The sequence below is a fragment of the Xiphophorus couchianus genome, chromosome 20 (assembly GCF_001444195.1).
Source record: "Xiphophorus couchianus chromosome 20, X_couchianus-1.0, whole genome shotgun sequence".
NCBI classification, from domain to species: domain Eukaryota; kingdom Metazoa; phylum Chordata; class Actinopteri; order Cyprinodontiformes; family Poeciliidae; genus Xiphophorus; species Xiphophorus couchianus.
This window is the reverse complement of record NC_040247.1, coordinates 2,492,242-2,501,469: the sequence shown is the minus strand read 5'-3', so window position 1 is coordinate 2,501,469 and position 9,228 is coordinate 2,492,242. Positions and strand designations below refer to the sequence as shown.

At 43.2% G+C, this 9,228-nt stretch overlaps 1 long non-coding RNA gene across 1 annotated transcript; it reads left to right on the top strand.

Annotated features, from left to right (window-relative positions):
- Positions 1 to 2,826: 2,826 nt before the first annotated feature.
- LOC114136117 (uncharacterized) lies at positions 2,827 to 5,920 on the top strand. Its single transcript, XR_003593738.1, has 3 exons — positions 2,827 to 2,917; positions 3,744 to 4,056; positions 4,239 to 5,920. It is a non-coding gene; the product is annotated as an uncharacterized LOC114136117 (long non-coding RNA).
- The last annotated feature ends 3,308 nt before the right edge of the window (positions 5,921 to 9,228 follow it).

Genomic DNA, 9,228 nt, shown 5'->3' with positions numbered 1-9,228 from the left:
CTGATCTGTGTACCTAGCATAAGTTGGGCTGGGCTCACGCCAGTTGCTTGAATGGGAGTTGATCTGTAAGTCATCAGGGCCAAAAACAGGTCAGTCTGTCTCAGAATCCTTTTAGCTGTCTGGACTGCCCTCTCGGCCTCACCGTTTGCCTGTGGGTAGTGAGGACTTGTGGTAATGTGCTTGATGTCATAGTCCTTCACAAACTGTTCAAAGATTTTTCCTGAGAATTGAGGACCATTGTCGGTAACCAGTTCATTTAGGCAACCCCATCTTGCACAAATGTTTTTCAGGTTAGCAACTGTGGACTCACTTGACATGTTTTTGAGGTGGGCTAACTCAATATAACGGGAGAAGTAGTCGACTACAACTAAGTAGTTCAGTTTGTTAAGCTCACAAATGTCTGCAGCTATCCTCTCCCATGGTCGACTAGGCAGTGTGGTAGTAAGCAATGGTTCTCTCCGCTGAGTGGGTTTTGACTCTTGGCAGTGTGCACAAGCAGTAACCATTTGTCTTATCTCACTGCTTAATCCTGGCCACCAAACACTACATTTGGCTCTTGCTCTGCATTTCACAATGCCTTGATGTCCATCGTGAATGCGCTGCAGAATCTCAGACCTTAGCTGTTGTGGTATAACAATTCTGTCGTTATACAGTAGCAAGCCTTTTGACATGGTAATAGAATGCCTGTTAGCATAATATGGCTTCACCCCTTCCGGCACTTTATTTGAGTGTTTTGGCCAACCTGCCTGCAAAAAGACTTGCACTGCTTGAAGGGTCACATCCTGCTGTGTGTGTTGTTTGATCAAATCCAGCTTGGTAGGAGAAATAGGCCAAGAGCGTTGTGTTGCGTCTTCATATGCTTCAATCTCCTCCAGCAGTTCTGCTATGTCATGAGACGTGGATGCCTGTGGGGGGCGTGAAAGGGTATCTGCTACTAAAAGTTATTTCCCTGGAACATACACAGCTGTGGGTTTGTACCGCATCATTCTCAGCAAAAGTCTCTGACATCTAAGCGGCACTGAATGAAGATCTTTGCCATTTATGAGAGGTATCAGTGGCTTGTGGTCGCTCTGTAGGGTAAAAGAGTTCAGTCCATAAAGGTATCTGCTGAATTTCTCACATACCCAGACTGCTGCAAGACATTCCTTTTCAATTTGTGTATATCGTTGCTCTGCATCGGTGAGTGTTCTGGAACAAAAACTCACTGGTTTCAACTGTCCATTATGGTCTTGAAGTAAACCCCCCCCCTAAACCATAACTAGCGTCAGCACTGACAACAGTTGGTTTGGTTACGTCATAGAATGCGAGGACTGGTGACTTTGTGACAAGTTCCTTCACTTTACTGAATGCTTCTTCTTGAGCGGTGTCCCAAGTCCAAGTCACATCACTTTTAAGCAGATCATTGAGAGGTTTTGTGACCTCAGAAAGATTTGGTAGGAATCTGCCCAGGTAGTGAATCATTCCAAGAATCCTCCTCAGATCGGAAACATTCTTTGGTGGTTCAAGTTCTGTGATTGCATTGACTTTGGCTTTATCTGGCCTTATGCTATGTTCATCGATACAGTGTCCCAGATAATGGAGTTGTTTCTGACGTAGGAGGCATTTCTCATGGTTTAACCTTAACCCTGCTTCCTTAAGTGTGTCCAATGTTTTTTTTAGTCTCGCTTCATGTTGCTCTGGAGTGTCTGCATAAATGAGTATGTCGTCCATGTAGGTAGCCACTCCTTCTTGTCCCCCCAAGAGTTCCGTCATCTCACGCTGAAAGATTTCTGGGGCACTGGTAATACCAAATGGTAGCCTGTTGAAGTAGTATCTACCAAATGGGGTTATAAAGGTTGTTAATTTGGCACTCTCTGGATCAAGTGGTATTTGCCAAGATCCGCTTGCAGCATCCAACAGTGAAAACATTTTTGGCGCCTGCCAGTTTAGGCAAGATATCATCCACCGTTGGTAGGACATACTTTTCCCTTTTGACTGCTTTATTTAGCTCTTTCAAATCAATGCAGATTCTAATTTGTTCTTTGTTTTTCTTTGGCACGGGCACCATTGGAGCACACCACTCTGTTGGATCTGAGATTGGTTGAATCACTCCACCGCTTACCATACGATCCAACTCTTTCTTCACTTTTGGTAACATGGGAACTGACACTCTCCTTGCTGTTGTCACACTATAGGGAGCTGCACCCTCTCTTAGAGTGATCTTAACAGGTTTGATTTTCAGCCTTCCTATTTCATCAGGACAGGATTCACCGATTTGTGCTGGAGCTCTTATTTCCTCCATGCGTTTTATCAGGCCCATGGCAACTGTAACATTGCGACTCAGGAGGTGGTTGCATTGGGGTCCTTTAATCACATTGACTTTAAATCTGAATCTTTTGCCTTTCCTCATTGTGGTGGCTATAAAATAACCCGTACAATTCAGTTTGCCTCCAGGGCTATCTAGTTTGTTTGTCGGTTTTCTTAGTTGTGGCTTAAAGGCAAGCTTTTCAAATGTCTCTGATGGTATAACACTAGTATCAGCCCCTGAGTCAATTTTGAAGACGATGTGAGAACCTTGTATTGGCAGGTTTACAGTCCAAGCTTTTGAAGAATCTTCTACGTCTGTGACTCCTCCCAGAAAATATGTCGCATTTCTTTCAATGTTCCTTTCAGGTGCAGTAACTTCACTGACCACACGGGAGCGACACACGACCGCAAAATGACCCAGCTTTTTACAGCTTCTGCACTAGGCATTCCTAGCTGGACATTTATCATTGTTTGCATGTAGGGGAGAGCGGGGTATTGTGAGACATTGGGTAATGTGAGACACCCCTTATATCTAGGTAATGGAACAAAATTATAGTCATGTGACCATTATATTTACAAGCCCCTCCCATTCTCCCCTTGCCAGGAAGGTGAAGTTGGTGCTGTTGCTGTGGTAAGTATGTTTTTTTCATAAAAATGTGTTTTTTGCACGTGAAAGTAAATTTTCGAGCTATAAACGTAATTAACTATTGTGTCAAAGCAAATTAATTCAGGTAGAAAAATTTATATCATGCATGTTGATGAACTTCCAACATATACAACCATGTGATTGATGCTAGTTCAAGATTAGCCTGACTTGCTAGAGATGTTGTTTTTTATAAAATGGTGGCTGTGGGGTTAAATGAGACAAATGCCGTGGGGTAATGTGATACACTGTCTTACGTTACCCCATCATGAAGTACAATTTAAGTTTAGTCTTAAACATATTTAGTGTAATATTACATTACATCTGTTTAATTTTTATGTCATAACCATTGTAGAAAAGCCATCATGCCAAGAAAGTACACCAGGAAAACAACCTGGGGACAAACACCCCTCGCAGAATTGGAGAGTGCAGCTGCTGAGGTCAGGCAAGGAAAGAAGTTTTTAAGAAAAGCTGGAAGGGACAGAAATATTGACAAGACAACCCTACAAAGATTCATAAAGAAAAAAGAGAAAGGGCAAGTAAAATCAGTAGCCTGGAGTGCAGTAGCTGAGGCAAAGAGAATATTCACAGATGAGATGGAGGAGGAGCTTGCTAAACACTTGAAACAACTAGCTGACCAGTTCCACGGCCTTCTTCCAGTTAAGTGCCGTGAACTGGCATTTGAATACGCAAAGAGAAACAATATCCCTGTTCCAGCCAATTGGACAGAGAAACAATGTGCAGGTATGCTAAGGTGTGCAAGTGATCACAAGCTAAATAATAATCTTATAATAATAAATGATCTACTCTCTAGGAATAGAGTGGTTTCGGAGGTTTCTTGCACGTTGCCATCTCTCTGTCCGAACTCCAGAGGCAACATCCCTGGGAAGGGCTACAGCCTTCAATAAAACTACAGTAGGGGAGTTCTTCGACAAGCTGGCTGTAGTGATGGACAGGTGACACTTTTTTAGTTGCAAATGTTTTAAGTTAGCTTTACCCATAAGATTTGTTTTGAATTCTGATAAGGTTTTTTTTTGCCTCTCCTCTTTCATAGGCACACATTCCCTCCACACATGATTTACAATGTAGATGAAACCGGCGTCTTTACAGTTCAAAAGCCACGACAGGTAAGCTACACATGATACACAAGAGAGCACCTTACTGATATTGAGTGGATTGTGATAATAACAGTGAACCTGTGAGCTGGAAAAATGAATGGAATGAAATTAAATACAATGTACTTTTAGACCAATAGTAACCTACTGATTGTACATTTGTCCCTGATTCTAGACTTTCTATCTTGATTCAGGTTGTGACAGAGAAAGGAAAAAAGCAAGTTGGTTCTATCACATCATCTGAGAGGGGAGAACTAGTGACTGTGGTGTGTGCAGTGAATGCTGCTGGGAATGCCATACCTCCTATGTTTGTCTTCCCCAGAGTTAGGTTTAAGGATGACTTCCTGATAGGAGCACCTCCAGGAGCCAAAGGTGCCTCCACCAGAACAGGATGGATGAATGAAGACACCTGGCCTGAGTTTCTTGATCACCTGATATGGCACACTCAGTGCACTCCTGATCGTCCCATTCTGCTAATCCTTGATAATCTCAAAGCTCACATTTCACTCAAGGCAGTACAAAAAGCAAAGAGCAACGGTATTGTTCTGCTCACCATTCCACCTCACACATCCCATCACATGCAACCTCTTGATGTAACCGTGTGTATGGCCCTTTCAAGACCATGTACAACCAAGCTCTTGATGGGTGGATGAGATCTAACCCTGGCAAAACAGTCTCCATCTACCAGATTGCAGGACTTGTGAATGAGGCCTTCTTGTCAGCAGTAACACCAAGGAATATCATTTCAGGATTTAAATCGACTGGGATTTTCCCGTATAAAAGAGACATTTTCCCTGAGGAAGCATTTGCACCATCCATGATGTCAGACCGGCCAAACCCTGAGCTGCAGCCTGCATCTACTGATTCATCCACTTCAGAAGATCAGCATGGTCCACATCCTGAAGATGACCCATTCACTGATGCCAATCCATCCACTCCACGAGGTCCACATGGATGTGCCTCGCCAGCAGACTCAGATGTTCCCAGCCGAAATGAATGTGTGTCTCTTCCTGAAATTCTACCATTTCCCAAATGTCCCCCCAGAGTACAAACCAAAAGAAAGCGTGTGAAGACGGCCATCCTAACAGATACCCCGGAGAAGCAGGCAATAGAAAAGGCTTATGAAGAGAGGCAAAAGAAACTCGCACGGAAAAAGCAAAATAGCAAAGAAAAGGGAAAACTGAAAAAGAAAGCACCCAAAAAGGAAAATCATAGAAAGCAGCTCTGAGGAAAGTGATGTCCCTGTTCAACTTGATGATGAGAACTCTGAGGATGAGGGAAGTGATCCTGAAAACACAGATTTGAGTGTGGGTGACTTTGTCTTAGTTAACTTTTCCACCAAACACAGGAGTCTCCGTTATGTTGGCATGGTTAAGAATGTTGAGGATGACGAAGTCCTTATACAATTCCTCAGAAGAATCCAGGGAAACAAACAGTGGGAAAAGACCCACGTTTGTTATAAAAGAAAATGATGTGGCACATGTTCCTAAAGGTGATGTTGTGAAAAAGCTGCCTCAACCTAATAGGCCTGGAGGAACCACACGGAGAGAGCAATTCTTCACCTTTCCCTGTAACTTTCAGGGCTGGAATGTAGAGTAGGCATTGTCATTGAGTATGAGGCTGATGTTCTAATCCAGGTGTGTCCAGCCTCTGTCCTTAGTCCCGAGCTGTTCTAGCTGGTTATGATAAGCCTATTTTCTGAGCCCCAGTCTGTAGTGTGTTCTAGCTGGTTCTGATTATGGGTCCATGTTCTGAGACCCAGACTGTGCATTAGCTGGTTCTGCTTGTACTTTGCTCTTGACACCCAGATACTAGCTAAAGGTCCTGTGTTATGATTCTCACACTGTGAATGTTAATTAAAACATTTTGAAGTATATTATGTTGTATTTGATTTACATTTTAATACTTTGGGTTACTTTCAGGTGCTAACTATAATTAACAAATCTCCATAACACTGATCCTAGTCTGACATTTTTTTGTTTTTGAAGGTTAGGTTGTCAGTCAGGATTCAAATTGTTACAACATGTGTTATGGTAGTATTAAAGTGGAAAACGTAAGTGTATCAGCTTACCCCCAAATGGTTCAATTTACCCCATTGATTTTTCTGGTCTGTCTAACTTTACCCCTGATCTGGGGTAAAGTGAGACACAGGACCACTTTTTTTAAAACAATCATATTTTCATTGTCCTTTGTCTTGACAATATTCTGATAACTTCCATAGCTAGGAAACATCCCAAATTAATAGGAAATGTTTACATTTTACTGATGCATCATTTTACCTTGCCTATAGGGAAACAAATGTAAAAAATGGCTCACAATACCCCGCTCTCCCCTACTCAACCACATCTTGTGCACTTGCGACCTTTATTAACATTTTGATATTGTTTTGGTTTGACTCCTCCTGTGTTCTGTGCTTTGTTTTCGCTGTGTGTCAGCCTCTCTAGGTGTTGTTGGCGCTTGTAAGCCACTTCACTCAGGTTAGCACAAGCATTAGCTCCTTGCTCGCTTACGTGCTCTTTTACTTGCTCTGACTGTCTCACGAGCTCTACCGCTTTACTGAGGGTTAAGTCAGGCATCATTTGCAGCTTCTCAGACATTTCTTTGTCAAGTATTCCTATGACCAATCTGTCTCGGATATTTTCATCTTTAACGCGGCCAAAATCACAGGTGTCTGCTAACTCATGGAGAGTTCTTATGTATTCCTCCGCGGTCTCCCCCGACCTCTGAGCGCGCTGATGAAAACGAGCTCTTTCGTGTATCGTGTTTACTTTGGGGACGAAGTAGTTGTCTAGTTTGTTTAAAACTATCTCATACTCCTCTTCGTCTTCCCCTTCTTCGAACGCGAACGTCTTGAACACTTGTTCCGCTTCCCTCCCGAGAGAATAAAGCAACATACAGACCTGGACCTCGCCGTCTTCTAGGTTTAGCTTTGTGGCTACCCGGTAGCGCTGAAATCGCTGCCGCCACTCAGGCCACTGCTCCGGCCGTGAAAAATCGAAGGCTTCTGGAGGTGGGAACTTTGCCATCTTCCGACGTCTTCTGACACCATGTAGTGTTATGCCGAGTCAAGGATGTCACCGGTTTTGCGTTTGAACGTCGTTAATAATGAACATAACACTAACACATTCTCGGGCTGCTGAACAGTGTGTTGTCGGCTTCTTCTTCTTCTTTTTGTTTTTAATGGCGGTTGGCAAGCAACTTAATGGTGTGCATTACCGCGTGTTGTCGGCTTTAACGTCTCTCCTGTATATATGTCACTTCCTTGTTCTACGTCACTTCCTTGTTCTACTCCAACGTGACCTTACACATAAAATACTGTAGTTCCATTACATTACAATCACCACCAACTACAACATTGGCTGTTAACTTTATATCATTTAGATGAGATTTTATTACAGTATAACTTATCGACATTCCTCTCTATTTGGACACGTAAACACCACAAGCAACACCATCAGGTATGTGATTTAAATTTTATTAAATATAATGACACCAACCTCATTGTTCAGCGACACTTCCTGTGGGTAGTGTCGCTAAAAAAAATAAAGTTCAGAAACAGTGAGGTTGCATTGCAAGATCTGAGCCAAAAACACTCACTAGGCTAGAAGTGTTAAGCAACTCACATTACAGGTACTTGAGAGTCAATTCCAATGTTTTTCTGATCAGTGCTGGTTACTGTAAAAAAGAGGATAATTTAATGTTAACTTTGGACAAAACGTTTGGCTCTTTCCTCTTTAATTTTCCCGGGATCCTCAGCGAGTGGCGGCGTGCTCTAAAGTGAAAACAACAACAAAGCGTGTTGACGTCACAGATCACAGAGTTTAATCTCATACAAGGCAATCAACAACAAAGCTGCAGAGGAACAGAGATATGCATTTTTCTCATAAAAATAAAGACAGACAAGGGGAGACAAACAAACACAAAACAAAGACAAACAAAAAGGCAAAGACGCGTCTTTGGAGAGAGCCGATGCAAAAAGGCAAAATGGTGGCCGCTCTCTGCATTTTCTCTCCTGACACGAAATCTTATACTAAAGACGTGTTTCTCTATTTAATTTATGCACTCAAGGCGTTCCTCTTGTTGACCAACTGGAAACTCCCTTAAGCACTCAGAGAAACTTGGAACTCCCCCTTTTCTACGCAAAGATCAAAGGGCCATCTGTCTTCTAGCAAACCGCTGCGCTCTGACCCCCCCCCCCCCCCCGTGGCTCCCACGGTCATTCTGAGTACAGAACGATCCTGAGATAAGACCTCACAGATACCTGTGAAAACTAAAGTCTCTGTCTCCCAAGGAAAATGCTAATTTTATGGCCTCCTATAGCCCGGCCTCACAGTGGGGAGGCTCCATTGAGTGATCTGCATTTTGGCCCCTGTTTGTCTGAATGCCTGCTCATCTGCTCAACAGAAAACTGTTCCAAATAAGAGTGCTGAATATACCTTTTACACATGTCGTAAGATTAACTGTATTAAGCACTAAAAATAATCATTTTTCCTTAACATTACAAAAAGCAGAAACCTTCCACTTAGGTTTACATTGTGGCTGTTCATGAGATGAAATTAATTTATTCTGGTGAACCTGAATGGGATTGTCGTGTTACTCTTTGATCTGGTTTTGCTTAGGGTGACCAGACGTCCTCTTTTTCCCGGACATGTCCTACTTTTCAGACCTAAAAAGATGTCCGGGGGGATTTTCAAAATCGTCCGGGATTTTGGTCAACTGCCTCAAAACACATTACATAGCTTACAGTGCATTGTAGGGCACTGCGCACGCCGCTGCGTGTCACGTAATCACTGAGCCGCGTCAGCACACCCCCCTCCCACCCCTCGCTCTAAAGCACATGTGTCAAACTCAAGGCCCGCGGGCCACATGTGGCCCGCTATGTCATTTTATGTGGGCATCTCCCCCCACCACCGTTTTACAGCCCCATTGATTGACTTAAAATAGGGTTTGAGCACGAATTGACTACAAACTACATCTCCCATAATGCCTTCCGATTGTTACCAGCCAACATTACGGCTTCTCGCCACTAGAGTGCAGCAGAGTCACCTCAAGCTGATTATTAATTTTCCCAGCGAATAAAACTGAAACATCGACAAGCTAACAAGCTAAACAGCGAAGTTCCGTGATGTTTCAATCGAGGAATTGTACCGTCTCCTGCCCCCTGAGTTGATGCCACAGCTTCGA